Genomic DNA, 23758 nt, shown 5'->3' on the forward strand with positions numbered 1-23758 from the left:
TAAAATAATAATATCATTCATTTGTACAGCACATAAAAATTATTTAGCACTGATATTAAAATAATAAGAAAATAAATTAAAAAAACTTATCAAATGATTTAGACACAAATATTCCCGTAGACTTTAATGGTGATTTCTGAAAAAAAATCATTAGATAAGTATTTCTAAAGGTTTGTGATTGACCCTAATATGATTTTCATCACTTTGCGTTTGAAGCAAATATAATTTATCTTTTTCCACATTTTTTAAGTAAATAGTGGTAACATTTTGTGGCATAAATGAAGCAAGATCTGGCACAGTTAACAAATGCCCTATATATATATATATCAAGTTATTGCAAGTGCAATTCTCAAACACAACCAACGCGTTTTGCAACAACTGGTGCTTCCTAGTAAGCCATTGATAACTGGTGTAGTTCAGATTACCCCTCAAACATCTAGAAATGGGCATCATAATTTAAACTGAAACCTCACAATTGCGTGACACACTAAACAGCTTGATGCCAAATTAAATACTAATGTGCTGACAATAGAAAAATAGTGCTATGCGCAAGACTATAATTGAAAATTAGTATATCTGTAACTTAACAACTTGTTTGCCAAAGAGGTCTATAATACATAGTTATGCAACGCAAGGGTTAAGGGTCTCAAGATTTTCCCAGCTAGGCAATAATATGGGATCAATTTGCATAAAATATGTTAACCACAAATTATGTATATATAAGATGTGCCTCTGACACTTATTAAAAATTTCCAGCTAGAAAAGTTAAAATAGGTATAAAATAAAAAGAGTTTTTTCTTTCTTCTTAGTAAATGACACTCCCCAGGGACTGTGGGTCTCACATAGGTCTGAGCTCCCAATTTGTAATCCATAAGCAGGTAGCTGGAACAACCTCTATTCTCAACCATCTCCTACGAAGCCAAGAACAAAACTAAGAGATAGATGGAAGGTGGGGTGGTTTTAAAGCTCTTGTATGGGTTCTTGACCTCCTCTTATCAGCGGGAAATATATCTCATATGTTATGGAGGACTGTGGACCATCATCATTCCAAAAGAAATCCCCTGTTTTAGCAGTGCTGATATCCACTTTCAGTACGAACATCATATACACTCTCCACAAAGCTTGATGTCAGTGACTGGTAACTTATTGTGTACTATTTTACCGTAGTTTTATTTTTATATTGTATTACATTAGTGTAGTGACTGAGAGGAACCAGACAAATAAATACTAGGGCCTAGATTTAGAGTTCGGCGGTAGCCGTCAAAACCAGCGTTAGAGGCTCCTAACGCTGGTTTTGGCCGCCCGCTGGTATTTGGAGTCAGTGATTAAAGGGTCTAACGCTCACTTTACAGCCGCGACTTTTCCATACCGCAGATCCCCCTACGCCATTTGCGTAGCCTATCTTTTCAATGGGATCTTTCTAACGCTGGTATTTAGAGTCGTTTCTGCAGTGAGCGTTAGAGCTCTAACGACAAGATTCCAGCCGCCTGAAAATAGCAGGAGTTAAGAGCTTTCTGGCTAACGCCGGTTTATAAAGCTCTTAACTACTGTACCCTAAAGTACACTAACACCCATAAACTACCTATGTACCCCTAAACCGAGGTCCCCCCACATCGCCGCCACTCGATTAAAAATTTTAACCCCTAATCTGCCGACCGCCACCTACGTTATACTTATGTACCCCTAATCTGCTGCCCCTAACACCGCCGACCCCTGTATTATATCTATTAACCCCTAACTTGCCCCCCACAACGTCGCCGCAAGCTACTTAAAATAATTAACCCCTAATCTTCCGACCGCAAATCGCCGCCACCTACGTTATCCCTATGTACCCCTAATCTGCTACCCCTAACATCGCCGACCCCTATATTATATTTATTAACCCCTAATCTGCCCCCCACAACGTCGCCGACACCTGCCTACACTTATTAACTCCTAATCTGCCGAGCGGACCTGAGCGCTACTATAATAAATGTATTAACCCCTAATCCGCCTCACTAACCCTATCATAAATAGTATTAACCCCTAATCTGCCCTCCCTAACATCGCCGACACCTACCTTCAATTATTAACCCCTAATCTGCCGACCGGAGCTCACCGCTATTCTAATAAATGTATTAACCCCTAAAGCTAAGTCTAACCCTAACACTAACACCCCCCTAAGTTAAATATAATTTTTATCTAACGAAATAAATTAACTCTTATTAAATAAATGATTCCTATTTAAAGCTAAATACTTACCTGTAAAATAAATCCTAATATAGCTACAATATAAATTATAATTATATTATAGCTATTTTAGGATTAATATTTATTTTACAGGCAACTTTGTAATTATTTTAACCAGGTACAATAGCTATTAAATAGTTAAGAACTATTTAATAGTTACCTAGTTAAAATAATTACAAATTTACCTGTAAAATAAATCCTAACCTAAGATATAATTAAACCTAACACTACCCTATCAATAAAATAATTAAATAAACTACCTACAATTACCTACAATTAACCTAACACTACACTATCAATAAATTAATTAAACACAATTGCTACAAATAAATAAAATTAAATAAACTATCTAAAGTACAAAAAATAAAAAAGAACTAAGTTACAGAAAATAATAAAATATTTACAAAGATAAGAAAAATATTACAACAATTTTAAACTAATTACACCTACTCTAAGCCCCCTAATAAAATAACAAAGCCCCCCAAAATAAAAAATTCCCTACCCTATTCTAAAATACAAATATTACAAGCTCTTTTACCTTACCAGCCCTGAACAGGGCTCTTTGCGGGGCATGCCCCAAGAATTTCAGCTCTTTTGCCTGTAAAAAAAAACATACAATGCCCCCCCCCCCCAACATTACAACCCACCACCCACATACCCCTAATCTAACCCAAACCCCCCTTAAATAAACCTAACACTACCCCCCTGATGATCTTCCTACCTTGTCTTCACCATGCCAGGTTCACCGATCCGTCCTGGCTCCAAGATCTTCATCCAACCCAAGCGGGGGCTAGACATCCACTGAAGAAGTCCAGAAGAGGGTCCAAAGTCTTCCTCCTATCCGGCAAGAAGAGGACATCCGGACCGGCAAACATCTTCTCCAAGCGGCATCTTCTATCTTCTTCCATCCGATGACGACCGGCTCCATCTTGAAGACCTCCAGCGCGGATCCATCCTCTTCTTCCGACGACTAGACGACGAATGACGGTTCCTTTAAGGGACGTCATCCAAGATGGCGTCCCTCGAATTCCGATTGGCTGATAGGATTCTATCAGCCAATCGGAATTAAGGTAGGAATTTTCTGATTGGCTGATGGAATCAGCCAATCAGAATCAAGTTCAATCCGATTGGCTGATCCAATCAGCCAATCAGATTGAGCTCGCATTCTATTGGCTGATCGGAACAGCCAATAGAATGCGAGCTCAATCTGATTGGCTGATTGGATCAGCCAATCGGATTGAACTTGATTCTGATTGGCTGATTCCATCAGCCAATCAGAAAATTCCTACCTTAATTCCGATTGGCTGATAGAATCCTATCAGCCAATCGGAATTCGAGGGACGCCATCTTGGATGACGTCCCTTAAAGGAACCGTCATTCGTCGTCTAGTCGTCGGAAGAAGAGGATGGATCCGCGCTGGAGGTCTTCAAGATGGAGCCGGTCGTCATCGGATGGAAGAAGATAGAAGATGCCGCTTGGAGAAGATGTTTGCCGGTCCGGATGTCCTCTTCTTGCCGGATAGGAGGAAGACTTTGGACCCTCTTCTGGACTTCTTCAGTGGATGTCTAGCCCCCGCTTGGGTTGGATGAAGATCTTGGAGCCAGGACGGATCGGTGAACCTGGCATGGTGAAGACAAGGTAGGAAGATCATCAGGGGGGTAGTGTTAGGTTTATTTAAGGGGGGTTTGGGTTAGATTAGGGGTATGTGGGTGGTGGGTTGTAATGTTGGGGGGGGGGGTATTGTATGTTTTTTTTTACAGGCAAAAGAGCTGAAATTCTTGGGGCATGCCCCGCAAAGGGCCCTGTTCAGGGCTGGTAAGGTAAAAGAGCTTGTAATATTTGTATTTTAGAATAGGGTAGGGAATTTTTTATTTTGGGGGGCTTTGTTATTTTATTAGGGGGCTTAGAGTAGGTGTAATTAGTTTAAAATTGTTGTAATATTTTTCTTATCTTTGTAAATATTTTATTATTTTCTGTAACTTAGTTCTTTTTTATTTTTTGTACTTTAGATAGTTTATTTAATTTTATTTATTTGTAGCAATTGTGTTTAATTAATTTATTGATAGTGTAGTGTTAGGTTAATTGTAGGTAATTGTAGGTAGTTTATTTAATTATTTTATTGATAGGGTAGTGTTAGGTTTAATTATATCTTAGGTTAGGATTTATTTTACAGGTAAATTTGTAATTATTTTAACTAGGTAACTATTAAATAGTTCTTAACTATTTAATAGCTATTGTACCTGGTTAAAATAATTACAAAGTTGCCTGTAAAATAAATATTAATCCTAAAATAGCTATAATATAATTATAATTTATATTGTAGCTATATTAGGATTTATTTTACAGGTAAGTATTTAGCTTTAAATAGGAATCATTTATTTAATAAGAGTTAATTTATTTCGTTAGATAAAAATTATATTTAACTTAGGGGGGTGTTAGTGTTAGGGTTAGACTTAGCTTTAGGGGTTAATACATTTATTAGAATAGCGGTGAGCTCCGGTCGGCAGATTAGGGGTTAATAATTGAAGGTAGGTGTCGGCGATGTTAGGGAGGGCAGATTAGGGGTTAATACTATTTATGATAGGGTTAGTGAGGCGGATTAGGGGTTAATAACTTTATTATAGTAGCGCTCAGGTCCGCTCGGCAGATTAGGGGTTAATAAGTGTAGGCAGGTGTCGGCGACGTTGTGGGGGGCAGATTAGGGGTTAATAAATATAACATAGGGGTCGGCGATGTTAGGGCAGCAGATTAGGGGTACATAGGGATAACGTAGGTGGCGGCGGTTTACGGAGCGGCAGATTAGGGGTTAAAAGTGTAATGCAGGGGTCAGCGATAGCGGGGGCGGCAGATTAGGAGTTAATAAGTGTAAGGTTAGGGGTGTTTAGACTCGGGGTACATGTTAGGGTGTTAGGTGCAGACGTAGGAAGTGTTTCCCCATAGGAAACAATGGGGCTGCGTTAGGAGCTGAACGCTGCTTTTTTGCAGGTGTTAGGTTTTTTTTCAGCTCAAACTGCCCCATTGTTTCCTATGGGGAAATCGTGCACGAGCACGTTTTTGATGCCGGCCGCGTCCGTAAGCAACTCTGGTATCGAGAGTTGCATTTGCGGTAAAAATGCTCTACGCTCCTTTTTTGGAGCCTAACGCAGCATTTGTTTGAACTCTCGATACCAGAGTTAAATTTATGGTGCGGCCAGAAAAAAACCTGCGGAGCGTTAACAGCCCTTTTACCGCCAAACTCCAAATCTAGCCGTAAGTATGCTAAAGTGCCTCAGCAAAAACAAAACAAACTTTGGTCTAATAACTAATAAACAATATATTAAAAGCCATAGGGCTATATTACAAGTGGTGCACTAACTGTTGTGCACAAACCAAAAAGGGTTTATCGTGACTGTTTGGGCACGTCAGGTTTTTTGCTCGTATTACAAGTTAAAAGTAAAGGCGATCGCTTAAGCGCAATTGAAGTTAACGCGTGTTGGGTTAGCTTGATCTCAGAGCTGTGGTTAACTGTTTTGCAAAACAAAAAAGTGGCACCAAACACATAAAAAATACATTACAAAAGTACAGTTACACTTATAATAACACCATATAATAAAGTTATTTTTTTTTTTTTAAATTGCACAAAAAAGTTATAAAAGCTCAAAAATATGAGGTCTCAGGTGTTAGAAAAAAAAGGCAGGCAAAGGGCATTAACATAGAGACACATAAATATAAATATCTAAATATGGATATGTATGTAAATATATATGTGTGTACCTATGTATTTATATGTGAGTATATATGTATTTACAGACATATATACACATATAAACCCATAAATACATATGTATATACATATATAGACATATATATAAGTGCATTGGAGCCCTTTGTATTTAAAGGGACAGTCTAGACTTAATACATAACTTTGATTACTTGTTGTTACATACCAGAGAAGCATACTGCAACTGGTCCCACATCTATAGGCTTGTAAGAAGTACATGAAACATTTAAATATTCATTGTTTGTAAGGAACCAAAAATGGCTGCCAAGCTCCACCCATCTATTGCGTGTAGACTTTGGTATATTAAGTTTCTTCAATCATGATCGACTCAAATAAGTTTTCCTACTTGCACATGCAGATTTATGCACGTGCAATTTAAAATTGCTAACCAAAAAATATTAAATGTGCACTTCTAAACTGTCATACAAGAAAACAGCTAACTGGACAAGAAGAAAGCTGTGGGCGGAGCTTGGCAGACATTTTCAGCTGCTAACAAATTATGGTTATTTAGAACTTTCACGTACTTACCAGCATATAGATGTGGAACCCATTGCAAGATGCTTGTCTGGTGTGTAACAATAAGTAATAAAAAGTAATTAATGGGTCTAGATTGTCCCTTTAAGTAGATGAAAACATGAAAAACATATTTATGCAATATTCATATTTAATAATGGTTTTAACTATGTATTTACTGTAAATATCAGACATTCCAATGTTCTGCGCATAGCAGAATATGTTCTAAGTATTTATAAATAGATATTCCTATATATATCTGTATATACCTATACCTAAATATAATCATGCATATATATAGGTATAGATATGTATTGTACCAAAATACCATCATATATATACTATATAAATATATATATAAATATATATATATATATATACTGCTCTCTGCAAACAGACTGAAATTTTAAGTGTATCTGCCCAGTATTCTTAGAGAATCACAGACCTGAATATCTCAGCTGTTACACTGCTCTCTGCAAACAGACTGAAATTTTAAGTGTATCTGCCCAGTATTCTTAGAGAATCACAGACCTGAATATCTCAGCTGTTACACTGCTCTCTGCAAACAGACTGAAATTTTAAGTGTATCTGCCCTGTATTCTTAGAGAATCACAGACCTGAATATCTCAGCTGTTACACTGCTCTCTGCAAACAGACTGAAATTTTAAGTGTATCTGCCCAGTATTCTTAGAGAATCACAGACCTGAATATCTCAGCTGTTACACTGCTCTCTGCAAACAGACTGAAATTTTAAGTGTATTCTCCCAGTATTCTTAGAGAATCACAGACCTGAATATCTCAGCTGTTACACTGCTCTCTGCAAACAGACTGAAATTTTAAGTGTATCTGCCCAGTATTCTTAGAGAATCACAGACCTGAATATCTCAGCTGTTACACTGCTCTCTGCAAACAGACTGAAATGTTAAGTGTGTCTGCCCAGTATTCTTAGAGAATCACAGACCTGAATATCTCAGCTGTTACACTGCTCTCTGCAAACAGACTGAAATTTTAAGTGTATCTGCCCAGTATTCTTAGAGAATCACAGACCTGAATATCTCAGCTGTTACACTGCTCTCTGCAAACAGACTGAAATGTTAAGTGTATCTGCCCAGTATTCTTAGAGAATCACAGACCTGAATATCTCAGCTGTTACACTGCTCTCTGCAAACAGACTGAAATTTTAAGTGTATCTGCCCAGTATTCTTAGAGAATCACAGACCTGAATATCTCAGCTGTTACACTGCTCTCTGCAAACAGACTGAAATTTTAAGTGTATCTGCCCAGTATTCTTAAAGAATCACAGACCTGAATATCTCAGCTGTTACACTGCTCTCTGCAAACAGGTAGCTTTGGAAGATAGTTTGCACACTGACTGCAGTCCACTCTTTTAAATACTTGGGTATGTTGTTAGACCCCAATCTATCTTTTGGCCTCCATATAGAAAAACTGGCATCTAAACTTTATCCAAAAATAGGTGCCCTGTACAGAAACAAATCCTGCCTCAGCCCTACTGTAAAGGAAAAGATTGTACAGCAAATGCTGATGCTAATCGTGGATTATGGGGATGTAGTATATGCACCAGCACCGCAAACTCACCTTAATAAACTTAATACATTGTATAACTCGTTCTGCCACTTTGTGCTACAATGTAACTACAGGACCCACCATTGTGACATGCTAAAAGTACTAAACTGGCTGTCGCTGGAATCCAGACGCACCCTCCATCTTTCCTGCCTAGTGTTTAAAAGCTTTTCTGGGAAGCTCCCACCCTACCTGAGCAGTATGCTCTCCCCGGCTATTCCCACCTCCTATAACCTCCGATCCAGTACCAGCACATTATTTAGCTTGCATCAATACAAAAAGAAAGCAGCTCGATCCTCCTTTTCCTACAGAGCACCACAATTATGGAACGACCTCCCTCACACTTTCAAACCTTCCCCATGCCTAATATCCTTTAAGAGATCCCTCTCTACATATATCAAAACAGAATGCACCTGTCATGGTTAATAATGTATTTCCTACCTGTTCTATGTTACATTTTTGTGCATATATTGTGTATTATTATTGTTTTTGTATTTTATTGTACCCATTGTATCAATGAAATGTTTTGTGTACCCAGGACATACTTGAAAACGAGAGAAATCTCAATGTATCTTTCCTGGTAAAATATTTTATAAATAAATAAATATAAATAAATAAAATATGTATTTATGAATAAATAGAACATCTTCTTCTATGTGAAGAATATTGGAATGTGAAATATTCATATTTTGATGTCGGGTTAACTCACTTGAAAATATGCGATCACATTAGTATGCGAGTAGGGGGTTTCCCCCCCCACTTTCTTTGCTACTTTGACTTCTATGGGGGTATAGTTCGACTTTCTCCGTGCATTGGGTTAGCACGCGAGCGAAAAACTGTTTAATTTCAACTTGGATTACGAGTGAAACATGACGTGCAAAAAGCTTACTTCAAGCGCAGTTAACGCTCGAGTGATAGCGTTAAATATCGCTCCACTTGTAATCTGGCCCCTAAAGGGACATTATACACTAGATTTTTCTTTGCATAAATGTTTTGTAGATGATGCATTTATATAACCCATACAGGTTTTTTTTTTTTAAAAAATGTATAGTTTTGCTTATTTTTAAATAGCATTGTGCTGATTTTCAGACTCCTAACCAAGCCCCAAAGCTTTAGAAGTAGACTGTTGTCTACCTACTCCAGCTTGCTCCTGTTTGTGTATAGAGTCTTTTAATATGTAGAGGAGGGGGAGTGTCTGCTGTCTTTGCTATACACCCACTTTCAGTGGGTGTTCCAGCTAACCTTTTCAACAGCGCTAAACTGGGAGCTTCTTAGTAAGTATTTAAAAGGTTTTATACTGGATTTTTAGATCAGTATCTGCGCATATTATTCTTTATAGTAGTGTCTATTACACGCAGTTATATGAAAATTGAACTCCTTGGACCTTGTGCTTTTGAAAAATGTATTGATTTAAATAATTATTTTATGTTCAAACTCAAATTTAAACCTTTATGATTCAGATAGAGCATGCAATTTTAACCTATCGTACTGCAAGATATGCGTATATATACATCGTCACTTCAGGAAGCTCCAGCACTCTCGGCTGTTAAGTTACAGCCGAGATCTGGAACTCCTGAAGCTTCAGGCATCTGCCGCATATATAGAGCCGAAGCGCGATCGGTGCTCTGGCTCCATTTGAGGGCAGATGCCTGATCGTTACAGACGGTGACAGTGTATGTGTGTTACCGTCTGTTGGTGCCGGCGAGAGGGAGGTCTCTACGCTAAAGAAAAAAAATAATAAAGGGACAGGGAAGGATGGGGCAGCGAAACTACAGAAAAAGGGATCTGGGGGTGTGGGGGACCCTAACTAAAGATCGAAGGTGTGGGGACACTACGCTACAGAAAATATGCATAAATAAATAAAATAAAAAAAGTTTAAAAAAAAAAAAAAAAAAGCAGTTTGTAGGTACTGGTAGACAGCTGCTAGTACCTAAGATGGAGGGTAATACTTAGAGGGGGGGGGGTTTAGAGAGCCGTTTTGGGGGGGATCAGGGAGGTTGGGGGTAAGGGGAGATCCTACACTGCAGAAAATCTAAAAATAAAAAAATATATATTTTATTAACAACAACAAAAAGCCTTATTTTCATACTGGCAGACTGTCTGCCAGTACCTAAGGTTGGGGTTACTAGTGGGGGGCGTATGTTGGAAGAGAGCTGTTTGGGAGGGATCAGGGGGTGGGAAGTGTCAGGTGGGAGGCTAATCTCTACACTTAAGCTAATATTAACCTTTTAAGATACCTAATTAACCCCTTCACTGCCGGGAATAATAGAAGTGTGGTGCACAGCTGCAATTAGCGGCCTTTTAGTTACCAAAAAGCAATGGCAAAGCCATGCATGTCTGCTATTTCTGAACAAAGGGGATCCCAGAGAAACTTTTACAAACATTTGTGCCACAATTGCACCAGCTGTTTGTAAATAATTTCTGTAAGAAACCCAAAGTTTGTAAAAAAAAAAAAAAACTATTTTGTTTATTTGATTGCATTTAGTGGTGAAATGGTGGCATGAAATATACCAAAATGGGCCTAAATCAATACCTCGGGTTGCCTACTTAATAAAATATATATATATAGTTTTGATAGGTAAATAAAAAAGAAACAAGGCTCTATTTCTGTTTAAATGGAGTGATAGCAAAAATGCTAAAAATGCTCTGGTAAGTCTTTGTCTGGAAGTCCCGGTAGTGAAAGGGTTAAACAACTTAATTTACTTCTATTATCTAATTTGCTTCCTTCTCTTGGTATCCTTTTTTTAAAAAAAAGCATACCTAGACATGCTCAGGAACAGAAGTGCACTGCTGGAAGCTAGATACTGATTGGTGACTGCACATATATGCCTCTTGTCACTGGCTCACCTGATATTTTAAATGAAGAATACAAAGAGAATGAAGCAAATGTGATAGTAGAAGAAAACTGTAAAGTTGTTTAAAATGATATGTTCTATACCAGTCATGAAAGAAAAATGTTGGTTTAAATGTCCTTTTAAGGAAAGAACAATCTCTAACATGCGGGATTGTAACATTGAAAATGTTAATGTGTGTTTGTCCGCTATTGTGGTCACATGGGCTGAGTTGCGATTACCTTGCAGGCTCTGGAACATTGATCAGTTGGTGTTGCAAACTTGCATTAAATGGGTATTTAACCCACATTATTTTTTATTTGTGATTCAGATGGAGCATGCAATTTTAAGCAACTTTCTAATTTACTTCTATTATCAATTTTTCTTCATTCTCTTGGTATCTTTATTTGAAAAAGCAACAATGTAAGCTTAGAAGCTGGCACATTTTTGTTTCAGCACCCTGGTTAACGCTTGCTGATGGCTGGCTACATTGGCTACACCAATAGGCAAGCACTACCCAGGTGCTGAACCAAAAATGGGCTCCTATTCTTAAATTCCTGCTTTTTGAATAAAGATACCAAGAGAACAAAAAAAATGATATAAGGAGTAAATTAGAAAGTTGCTTAAAATTGCATGCTCTATCTGAATCATTAAAGAAAAAAAATTGGGTTTAATATCCCTTTAAGACACTGTACAAAGGTCCAACATAATGGAACAATTTGCTGGAGAGGATCTGTGGACACTTGTCAACAATACTTATCAGTAAGTGACTATGTATTTTGTGCTCTTTTCTATACTATAATCGCGTTTGTAACACATCCGTCATCGTCACCAGTTGCATGCATATCCTCCAAGGTATGTTGGCTGCGCGAGGCAACCAAAAGAATGTTGGCTGCACACGCAGCCAAAAGAATCCACCTGGATGCAGCAAAGCGGTGGATTCTTTCACCACCCTGCCATTTTTGGAATCCAGGTGGATTCTTTCACCACCCTGCCATTTTCGGAATCTACCTGGATGCAGCGTAGGCAAACAAAGCCTTAAGAAAAAAACACGTAACCACCCGCAAGAAATAAAAAAAAAAACGAACCGCCCACACAAAGTATTGAGAAAAAAAAACTAACGGCTCCCATGAAGTATAAAAAAAAATAAACCCCCCCACAATGCAAATAACTAATTTAATTACTAAGCCGCCTAACCTAACACCCCCTAAATTAACCCCAATTACTACTAAATTACACTTAAAATAAAAAATCCTAACATTAAATTACAAAAAATTAATGTAACATTACAAAAAATAAAAAAGTCTAACATTACAGAAAAAAATAAAATGATCAAAAATTAAAAAATCAAACCTAATCCCTATGAAAATAAAAAAGCCCCCCAAAATAAAAACAATCCCTAATCTAAATTAAACTACCAATAGCCCTTAAAAGGGCCTTTTGCAGGGCATTGCCCTAAATTAAACAGCTCTTTTACGTTTAAAAAATACTAAGTCCCCCCTAACAGTAAAAAACCCCACTCACCAAACCCACCTAAAAAAAAACCTAACACTAAAAAAACCTAAACTACCCATTGCCCCTAAAGGGGCATTTATATGGGCATTGCCCTTAAAAGGGCATTCAGCTATTTTACTGCCCTTAAAAGGGCATTCAGCTCTTTTACAGCCCATTAAATCCCTCATCTTAAAAAGTCCAGCGGAGAAGGTCTTCTTCCAGACGGCTCCATCATCTTCTATCTTCATCCAGAGCGAAGGCAGCACGGAGCGGAGGTGCGGAGCTGGCTTCCCCGATGCACTAATCCTCAGCGGTGGTCCTCAGCAGCGGTTCTCAGCGGCGGTCCTCACCGGCGCTCTTCAGCGGGGGCGGTCTTCAGCGGCGTGGAGGCTCCTCTTCATGCGATCGTCCATCACACACTGAAGATTGAATGCAAGGTACCCCATATTTATTGGGGTAACTTGCATTCCTATTGGCTGAAATTTTGAAATCAGCCAATAGGACGAGAGCTACTGAAATCTTATTGGCTGAATTGAACAGCCAATAGGATTTCAGTAGCTCTAATCCTATTGGCTGATTTCAAAATTTCAGCCAATAGGAATGCAAAATACCCCAAATTGAATGTGGTACCTTTCATTCAATGTTTAGTGTATGCCAGAGATTGGATGAAGAGGAGCCTCCACACCGCTGAGGATCGCCGCCACATTTTGTCTCTCATAGTTGAGGTATACCTATGATGAAAATCACAGGCCTCTCTCATCTTCTTAAGTGGGAGAACTTGCACAATTGGTGGCTGACTAAATACTTTTTTTCCCCACTGTATATCTAAATATAAAGCATAAATTAGTCACATGTGATAAGGAACATAGAATAAAACAGATGTATAAAAACAAAAACATGAAGAACGCAATTGTTACTTTTTATGCTGCAACTCAGGAACAGTGTTGTTCTATTCCTCTGCACACTCACAAATTATGATTCTGGTAACTGGTTGTCTCTATAAATTATTATTTAAAATGATTGGTCTTGTATATGTTACTTCAGATAATATACTCACAATACAACCCATGAAAAATTGAATTCCTCAACACTATCTTAGACTATTAGGAGCTCAGTTCAAAATTAAATTTTGCAACACCCTCTGCAAAGGCACTAATCAATTTCAGTTAAAGGGACACTAAACCCAATTTTTTTTCTTCAATGATTTAGATAGAACATGCAATTTTAAACAACTTTCTAATTTACTCCTATTATCAATTTTTCTTCATTCTCTTGGAATCTTTATTTAAAAAGCAGTAATGTAAAGCGGTTGTTAAGGACCAAGGATGTGCCTGGCACGTCCTGGGAAAATCTGAGCGCTGGAAGCGATCGAGAACGCTTTTCCAGCCACTCAAACAGTATTGAAGTGATGCCTCAATGTCAAGGCATCTTGCAATACTATTCCTGACTGCTGGGCCCCTGTTTTGATCGCTCCCCGGGAGCGATCACTTCCAGTTTTGCTTCACGTGGAGCCCAGCAGTCTAGCAGAGCACATCGGACAGGCTTCTGATGCTCTGACTGTGTGCTGAGTGCCTCAGTGGGTTATAGTTTTTAACAAATAAAAAAAAAAAAAAATTATTATAAAAAGGCCCAATAAGCCCCATATAGCCCCCTCCCCATGTGGCTTCAAAGATGGTGCTGCCCAGTGCATCATGGGGCTTCTGGGGGTGTCCCCCTAGCCTGCCTCTTCATAGGGGAAAACTCGGGTTATCCAATCTGAGCTTCCACCTATAAATAAATTTCTAATAATAAGAAATCCAATTTGTCTGATCATGTGGATGACTCTGACCAGTGTGGATCTCCCTCCCTCTCCTCACTTGTTTTAGAGAGAGAGAGAGAGAGAGAGATCTGTGTTTAGGGAGAGAGATTTAGCTATTAGAATATTTGTAAAAAATTGTGAGACCCAAAGGCCCTTTTCAGAGCTATTAACCCCTAGCTTGCCAGTGATCCCTATAAATCACTGGCTCTTGCACAGCAGCACTTTTTTTGCTCTTTTTTAGGGGTTCCTTTTTTTAGTAATTTTTTTGTGAGACCCAAAGGCTGTTTTCAGAGTCATTTAGCTAGTTTTAGTTAAAAAAAAATTGTTACAGATCACTAAATAAATCATGTCACAGAGGACATATAGTGCTGAGGAGGCGTATGCCATCCTTGCGTCAGACGCCTCTATGTCTGACTCAGACCATAATAGTGACCCGGCCATATGCTCAGATACATCATTAGATACAGTCTCAACTGATAGTGATGTATCTATGGCTGCTAGCTCCCCTGCTAGCCCCCCTGCCAGAAGGAGACGTTTTGCTCCAGCTGGCATTGCTGCTGAGGAGTGGGTAGCGCCTCATTGCCAGAGGTCAGATATCCCACCCTTCACTGCAAATCCTGGCATCAATGTAGATGTCGCAGGATTAAGCCCCCAACAGTTTATGGAGGTGTTTCTGGGCGATGATGTATTGGGGAACATTGTCGCCCAAACTAATTTATATGCCCATCAGTTCCATGCTGCAATGGGCCCCCAACGATGTGCCAGAATTTAAAAAATTCTGGGCATTGACTATGTTGATGGGTGTAACATATGCCTGCCTGATATCACTGTCCCTTTAAGTCTGCCTTCCCTGCTACTGACAATCATACTGTTTGGGGAGTATCTGCATTCAACTTACCTGCCAAATTAATTAATCATTGATGCACCTGATTCCCCCAGCCTCTTTTTAAATCATCTCAGGCCTAATGTGCATTGCATTAGCTTTGAAGTTTTGTTCCAGAACAACAGAGGTCTGTGACTGTTCCAGTATGGATTTTACCAGCATATTCAAAATACAGCCTTTCCTTTTAGCTAAGCTTAAAATCATCTAATCGCAAGTATCCATATACATCCCATTTTGTTTCCTGGACACTGCAACTTAGCAAACTCTGAAATTATTCTAAATTACAAGTATGCATTTGGTTATAATCACTCTCTAATTGCTACAATAGCATCATACTCAGAACTTTATAACTATTCACTGCTACAAGTTGAAATAGCTGAAATATCCTCCTTCAAATATAGTATATTAATATATTCCGAACTCTGCATCTATGTGTTCAGTTAAACAGCTTTCCTGTGATTCTTCAATATATGCACAAACAGTATTTAATGCCTTAAACTTGCAATTTGTTTATCACCTGTGCTGCTCTGCCTATTACTCTGACATACAGCTCTAAATAATATTATGTACTGTGAACCTGCAGCAACTCTTTGCATCTATGAGTCACAATCTTCTACCAGTTTACTCTGAAGCCTGAACATCTTTATTTGCTATATTTTTCACTCATGAATCCTGCAGCTACTCCTAATTAACCATAATTCACAATATCAATTTATGTTTCCATTGAATCCAGAATATATTGTGTACATATGTTTTACTCTCCATGAATTCTATAATAACTTCTTGCAACTATGATTTACAGAATATCATCTATCCACGTCCAGGATACTCTTCTCCGGGTCAGGGGTCAGTGTCTCCAATTCCCTACCACTGCTCCGAGGGTCTGTGTCCTGAGCGCATATACACCGGAACATGACAATGGACATCATAAAGAAACCCTCCATCGGCTCCTACTGGAGCAGTAGCCCCATCTACTCTACCCCCATTTTCTCCCAGTGTATGTCGAGGAAGAGGTATGAAATGATTCTACATTTCATGCACTTCAGCGACAACAGCCTGTGTCCCCCTAGGGAGCATCTCCAGTTTGACAGGCTGTATAAAATCCACCACCTGATTAACCCCTTAATGACAGAGGACGTACCAGGTACGTCATAGGAAAAAACTCCCTTAGTGACAATTGACGTACCTGGTACGTCCTCTGTTGTCTGAAGTGCTGGAAGCGATCACGATCGCTTCCAGCTGCTTCCAAGGGATTGTAGTGATGCCTCAATATTGAGGCATCACTGCAATCCCCTATTTTACATACCGATGCAGAAAGGGCCACTCTGTGGCCCTTTCTGAACCGGCACTGATACTAACAAATTCGTTGGTTGATGGTTGCAGCCTTTATCTCTATCAGCCTTATTATATTGCCCAATGCGATCTTACCTATTTTGCCGTTTTTACCGGAGCGGCGATTGCGGCCGGGGGGATGGGTGCGCGCGCGTGCGCGCGCCAGCAAATTATGCCGATAATGAAAGAAAAAAAAAAAAAAGACCAATGTGGAAGCAGGGGGATCTTAGCTCTTTAGTAAGGGATCTGGGAGGGGGAGGGATGTAGATCGTTTAGGGGGGCCAGCTACACTACAGAAAACAAGTATTACATAGAAAAAAGTTAAAAAAAAACTATTTTGGGGGGCAAATTGGGTACTGGCAGACAGCTGCCAGTACCCAAGGTGGCGGCAAATAGTTAGAGGGGGAGGTTTAGAGAGATGTATTGGGGGGGATCAGGGAGGTTGTGGGGTAAGGGGGGATCCATCACTGCAGACTGTATGAAAAAATAAAAAAAATAATAATAAATTATTTTTATTTCAGTACTGGCAGACTTTCTGCCAGTACTTAAGATGGCGGTGACAATTGTGAGGTGGGGGAGGGAAGAGAGCTGTTTGAGGGGGGTCAGGGGGGGATCAGGGGGTGGGATGTGTCAGGTGGGAGGCTGATCTCTACGCTAAAGCTAAAAATTAACCCTACAAGCTACCTAATTAACCCCTTAACTGCTGGGCATATTACAAGTGTGGTGCGCAGCAGTATTAAACGGCCTTATTATTACCAAAAAGCAACGCCAAAGCCATATATGTCTGCTATTTCTGAACAAAGGGGATCCCAGAGAAGCATTTACAACCATTTGTGCCATAATTGCACAAGCTGTTTGTAAATAATTTCAGTGAGAAACCTAAAATTGTGAAAAATTTAAGTTTTTTTTTTTATTTGATCGTATTTGGCGGTAAAATGGTGGCATGAAATATACCAAAATGGGCCTAGATCAATACTTTGCGATGTCTTCTAAATATAAATATATACATGTCAAGGGATATTCAGGTATTCCTGAAAGATATCAGTGTTCCAATGTAACTAGCGCTAATTCTGGAAAAAAGTGGTTTGGAAATAGCAAAGCGCTACTTGTATTTATGGCCCTATAACTTGCAAAAAAAGCAAAGAACATGTAAACATTGGATATTTCTAAACTCAGGACAAAATTTAGAAACTATTTAGAATGTTTTTTTTTGGTGGTTGTAGATGTGTAACAGATTTTGGGGGTCAAAGTTAGAAAAAGTGTGTTTTTTTTCAATTTTTTCCTCATATTTTACATTTTTTTATAGTAAATTATAAGATATGATGAAAATAATGGTATCTTTAGAAAGTCCATTTAATGGCGAGAAAAACGGTATATAATATGTATGGGTACAGTAAATGAGTAAGAGGAAAATTACATCTAAACACAAACACTGCAGAAATGTAAAAATAGCCATTGTCATTAAGGGTAAGAAAATTGAAAAATGGTCCGGTCATTAAGGGGTTAATCACTTTGCAATATATGTGTGGATGAATCCCTGATGAAGTATAAGGGAAGGCTGGGATTCAAGAAGTATATTCCTTCCAAGTGCTCCAGGTATGGAGTAAAGGTGTATAAGCTCTGTGAGAATGAGACTGGGTATACTCAGGCCTTCCGGGTGTACGAGGGAAAGGATATCCACCTTGACCCTCCATGTTGCCCAGAACATATGGGGACCAATGGCAAGATTGTCTGGGACCTGATATTACCCCTGATCAACAAAAGGTACCACTTCTATTTAGATAATTTCTATACAAATGTCCTTTTGTACAAGCTACTGTATTGTTTTGATACAGTAGCTTGCAGTACAATTAGAAAGAACCACACAGGATTCCCAGGACAACTTGCACATGCCAGGCTACGAAGGGGGGAGACCCCAGCTCTGAGCCAAGAGGAGCTGTTGGCAGTTAAGTACAGAGACAAGAAGGATGTGTACCTTCTTACCACCATCCACAAGGAGAGGACTGTGGAAGTCTCTGTATGTAGCAGAGCTGAGAGCACTAGGAAGCCAGTGTGCATCAAGGCTTATAACCGGCATATGGGTGGGGTTGATATGGCAGATCAGCTGCTGCAGCCCTACCTAAATATGCCGAAGACAAGGGCTTGGTAAAAAAGGTTGCAATTTACTTAATGCAGATTGCAACCCATATTGCTTTTTTGTTGTTCAAAAAAGCAAACCCCGGAATGAAACCTGATTGTTATTTTTTTACAGTTTCAGCTCCAGATCATTTCCGGGATTTTGTACCAAGATGCACCTGCTCCCCGGGGCAGACACCGCCTTTTACTGTCTTGATTGCCTTGGACAGCCTGGACTCTGCATTGGGGACTGCTTCAAGCGGTATCACACACTAGTCCATTTTTTTAAAAAACATTTTTTACATTTGTCGTGTTTTTTTTTGGGCGGGGGGTTTGGTTACGTTTACTGTTACTGAGTTTTTTTGTTTTAAAAGTTCTAAAATTGGTGCTGTATTTTACCAAAACCCCTGTCAAACCTATGCATGGGGGGCATGGGTGTACTCAGGGGGTCTCCTAAATCAGTCAAAAAGCAATGAGCAATGTGTAAAAATTAAAATTTAAAAATTACCACCATACACTTTCTCCAGTTGTTTTTGGCTAAAACTGTTTTTTTGGTGGTTGTAGACAGATTTTGGGGTTCACATTTAAAAAAATATATATTTTTTTCTAATTTTTCATCATATATTATTAAAAAAATTATAGTAAATTATATGATATGATGAAAATAATGGTATCTTTAGGTATCGAGAAAACAGTATATAATATGTGTGGGTACAGTAAATGAGTAAGAGGAAAATTACAGCTAAACACAAACACAGCAGAAATGTAAACAACCCTAGTCCTTAACGGTAATAAAATTGAAAAATGGTCTGGTCACAAGGGGTTGAAATTGCATGCTCTATCTGAATCATTAAAGGGACACTGAACCCACATTTTTTTCTTTTGTGATTCACATAGAGCATGCAATTTGAAGCAACTTTCTAATTTACTCTTATTATCAAATTTTCTTCATTCTCTTGCTATCTTTATTTGAAATGCAAGAATGTAAGTTTAGATGCCAGCCCATTTTTGGTGAACAACCTGGGTTGTCCTTGCTGATTGGTGGATAAATTCATCCACCAATAAAAAAGTGCTGTCCAGAGTTCTAAACCAAACAAAAAGTTTAGATGCCTTCTTTTCCAAATAAAGATAGCAAGAGAACAAAGAAAAATTGATAATAGGAATAAATTAGAAAGTTGCTTAACATTGCAGGCTCTATCTGAATCATGAAAGAATAAAATGTGGGTTCAGTGTCACTTTATAGAAAAAAAATGGGTATAGTATCCCTTTAAGGAGGTATACATTTACTTGTTCATTAAAACTAACTTTTCAGTTAAGGAGATATACATTTACTGGTTCATTAAAACTCATTTTCAGTTTAGGAGGTATTTACTGATTCATTAAAGCTCTTTTTTCTTTAATATTTGTTCATTAATGTGTTCCTTTTACATCACTAACAAGAAACATAGCTGTTAACTGATAATAGACTGATAACAGACTGATAATATGGCATTGTGAGCAATATCTGGGGCGCGATCCGATATCGATTGCAGTTTGCGGCGCAAGCGAGGGAACCGGCGTCGCCCGCAGTTTCAGCTCGCAACTCGAGCCATCCCATATAGGTCGCCGTCAGATGCTAACGTGCCGTAAGTCTCACAAACCAGCGATGTCCAGAAATCTGCGTAAGTACAAATTTCTGGCATCGCCAGTGACTTGCGGCACGTTAGAAACTGCCGGCGCCTATAAAACCTGACTAAAGTTTAAAACACCCGCACTGTCTAACACGCCTCCCTAACATAGCCCGCACTGTCTAACACGCCTCCCTAACATAGCCCGCACTGTCTAACCCTCTATCCGCTATCCCCCCTCACTAGCCAATAGAATGCGAGCTCAATCTGATTGGCTGATTGGATCAGCCAATCGGATTGAACTTGAATCTGATTGGCTGATTCAATCAGCCAATCAGATTTTTTTAACTTAATTCCGATTGGCTGATAGAATCCTATCAGCCAATCGGAATTCGGCGGACGCCATCTTGGATGACGTCATTTAAAGGTACCTCATTCCAAGTTCAGCAGTCGGCCGGGATGGATGCTCCTCGGCGGCGGAGCGAAGAAAGAAGATTGAAGATGCCGCCAGAAGAATGAAGACTTTGCTGCCGCTTGGAGGAAGACGTCGCCGGAGGAAGAATTCTTCTTTGCCGCTTGGAGGAAGACATCGCCCGGATCGGATCAGGAGTTCGGCCCGGTGTGGTGAAGACAAGGTAGGGAGATCTTCAGGGGGGTAGTGTTAGGCTTTTTTAAGGGGGGTTTGGGTGGGTTTAGAATAGGGGTATGTGGGTGGTGGGTTGTAATGGGGGGGGTATTGTATTTGTTGTATGCAAAAGAGCTGAATTCTTTGGGGCATGCCCCACAAAAGGCCCTTTTAAGGGCTGGTAAGGTAAAGAGCTTTGAAATTTGTTTAATTTAGAATAGGGCAGGGAATTTTTTTTATTTTGGGGGTTTATTATTTTATTAGGGGGCTTAGAATAGGTGTAATTAGCTTAAATATCTTGTAATCTTTTTTTTATTTTTTGTAATTTAGTGTTTGTTTTTTTTTGTAATTTAGTTTAGTTAATTTAATTGTATTTTTAGATAGATGTTTGTAGTTTATTAAATTTATTGATAGTGTAGGTGTATTTGTAACTTAGGTTAGGATTTATTTTACAGGTAATTGGGTAATTATTTTAACTAGGTAGATATTAAATAGTTAATAACTATTTAATATCTATTATACCTAGTTAAAATAATTAACAATTTACCTGTAAAATAAATATTAACCCTAACATAGCTACAATGTAATTATTAATTATATTGTAGCTATCTTAGGGTTTATTTTATAGGTAAGTATTTAGATTTAAATAGGAATATTTTAGTTTATAAATGAATTAGATTAATTTAATATAAATTTAGTTAGGGTTAGATAGAGTTAATATAGTTAATATAAATACTATAGTAACTATATTAACTATATTAACCATAATATAATTAGGGTTAATATAGTTAATATATATAATGTAATACCTATATTAACTATAATATACTTAGGGTTAATATAGATAATATAGCTGGCGGCGGGGTAGGTAGATTAAATTAGGGGTTAATCATTTTAATAGAGATGGCGGCGGTGTAAGGGGCTTACATTAGGGGTTAATAATTTTTATATAGGTGGCGGCGGTGTAAGGGGTCAGATTAGGGGATAGATAAGGTAGATGGCGGCGGTTTTAGAGGCTCACAGTAGGGGGTTAGTTTATGTAGATGGCGGCGGGGTCCGGGAGCGGCGGTTTAGGGGGTAATAACTTTATTAGGGATTTCGGGGGGGGGGGGGATCGCGGTTGACAGGGAGATAGACATTGCGCATGCGTTAGGTGTTAGGTTTATTTTAGCAGATCGCGGTTGACAGGGAGATAGACATTGCGCATGCGTTAGGTGTTAGGTTTATTTTCTAGTTAGTTTAGGGAGTTACGGGGCTCCAATAGTCAGCGTAAGGCTTCTTACGGCTGCTTTTTGTGGCGAGGTGAAAATGGAGTAAGTTTTCTCCATTTTCGCCACGTAAGTCCTTACGCTGCATATTGGATACCAAACTGCGCAGGTTTGGTATACCTGCCTATGGCCCAAAAAACTGCGGGCGACGGCAGAAATATACGGGCGTAACTTCTAGGTTACGCCGTATATGTGATACCAAATCCGCGCAAATATTGGCGTCGCCGGCTTTTGCGGGCGACGATTTATATCGGATCGACCCCCTGCGTTGGAGAACAAAGTGAATTACTCAATATAGTTGGATTTTTTTTAACTTTTTGTAACAATGAAGTCTAAACTTCAAATGATTAGTAGATTTTTTTTTTTCTGACAAATTTCAAAGTTCTGTCTATTTCCACTTATGTGACAGCCATTAGCCAATCACAAAAACATATACGTATATTCTGTGAATTCTTGCACATGCTCAGAAGGAGCTGGTGATTCAAAAAGAATAACTATAAAAAGAGTGTGTGCATTCCGTTAATGGAAGTAAATTGAAAAGTTGTTTAAAATTGCTCTCTCTATCTGAATCATAAAAGTTTTATTTTTTACTTGAGTGTCCCTTTAAGGAGGTATATATTTACTGATATATTAAAACTAACTTTTCAGTTAAGGAGGTATATATTTACTGATATATTAAAACTAACTTTTCAGTTAAGGAGGTATAGATTTACTGATTAACTAAAGCTCCTTTTCTTTAATATTTGTTCATTAATGTGTTCCTTTTACATTAATCACTAACAAAAACATAGCTGATAGTGTGCTTTAAGAAGACTGACAATCTGGTATTGTGAGTCATATGAGTTGGACAGCAAAGTGAATTACTCACTATAGTGTGGAACATTTTTTAGCTTGTTGGAACACAATGCCTGATAACTGTCTGGGTTTCTGGCTGTGACCATGCACATGTGTCTAGATAGTCAATTATGTCATGAGCTGATGGATAACCAGTATCATTTAAAGGGTGGCAAGAGTACCCTGAGTCCTCAGAATGGGCACTCTCCTTATGCTAGTTATCTGACCAGATCATACAGTAGATCACACCAGATATTCACCCCCGCCCCATTCATGCTAGTTATGTGCCCAGATCATACATTTAACCAGATATATGCCCCCAGCACGACTCATGCTAGTTATTTACCCAGATCATACATCTAACCATATATATGGCCCCAGCACTCTGTTTGCTAGTTATGTGCCCAGGTCATACATCAGTCCAGATATGAGCCCCTGCGTTCTTTATGCTAGTTATGTGCCCAGATCATACATCAGACCAGATATGTACCCCAGCACTCCTTATGCTAGTTTTGTGCCCAGATCCTTCATCAGGCCAGATATGCGCCCCCTCACACTTCGTATGCAAGTTATGTGCCCAGATCATACATCAGTCCAGATTTGGCCCCCAGTACTCCTTATGCTAGTTATGCACCCAGATCATACAGTACATCAGACCAGATATGCACTCCTAATGCTAGTTATGTACCCAGATCATACATCAGACCAGATATGTGCCCCCCCTCACACTCCTAATGCTAGTTATGTACCCAGATCATACATCAGTCCAGATATGTGCCCCCCCCTCACACTCCTAATGCTAGTTATGTACCCAGATCATACATCAGACCAGATATGCGCCCCCCCCCCCAGTTCACACTCCTAATGCTAGTTATGCACCCAGATCAT

Source organism: Bombina bombina, chromosome 5, assembly GCF_027579735.1.
Source record: "Bombina bombina isolate aBomBom1 chromosome 5, aBomBom1.pri, whole genome shotgun sequence".
Classification (NCBI taxonomy): Eukaryota; Metazoa; Chordata; class Amphibia; order Anura; family Bombinatoridae; genus Bombina; species Bombina bombina.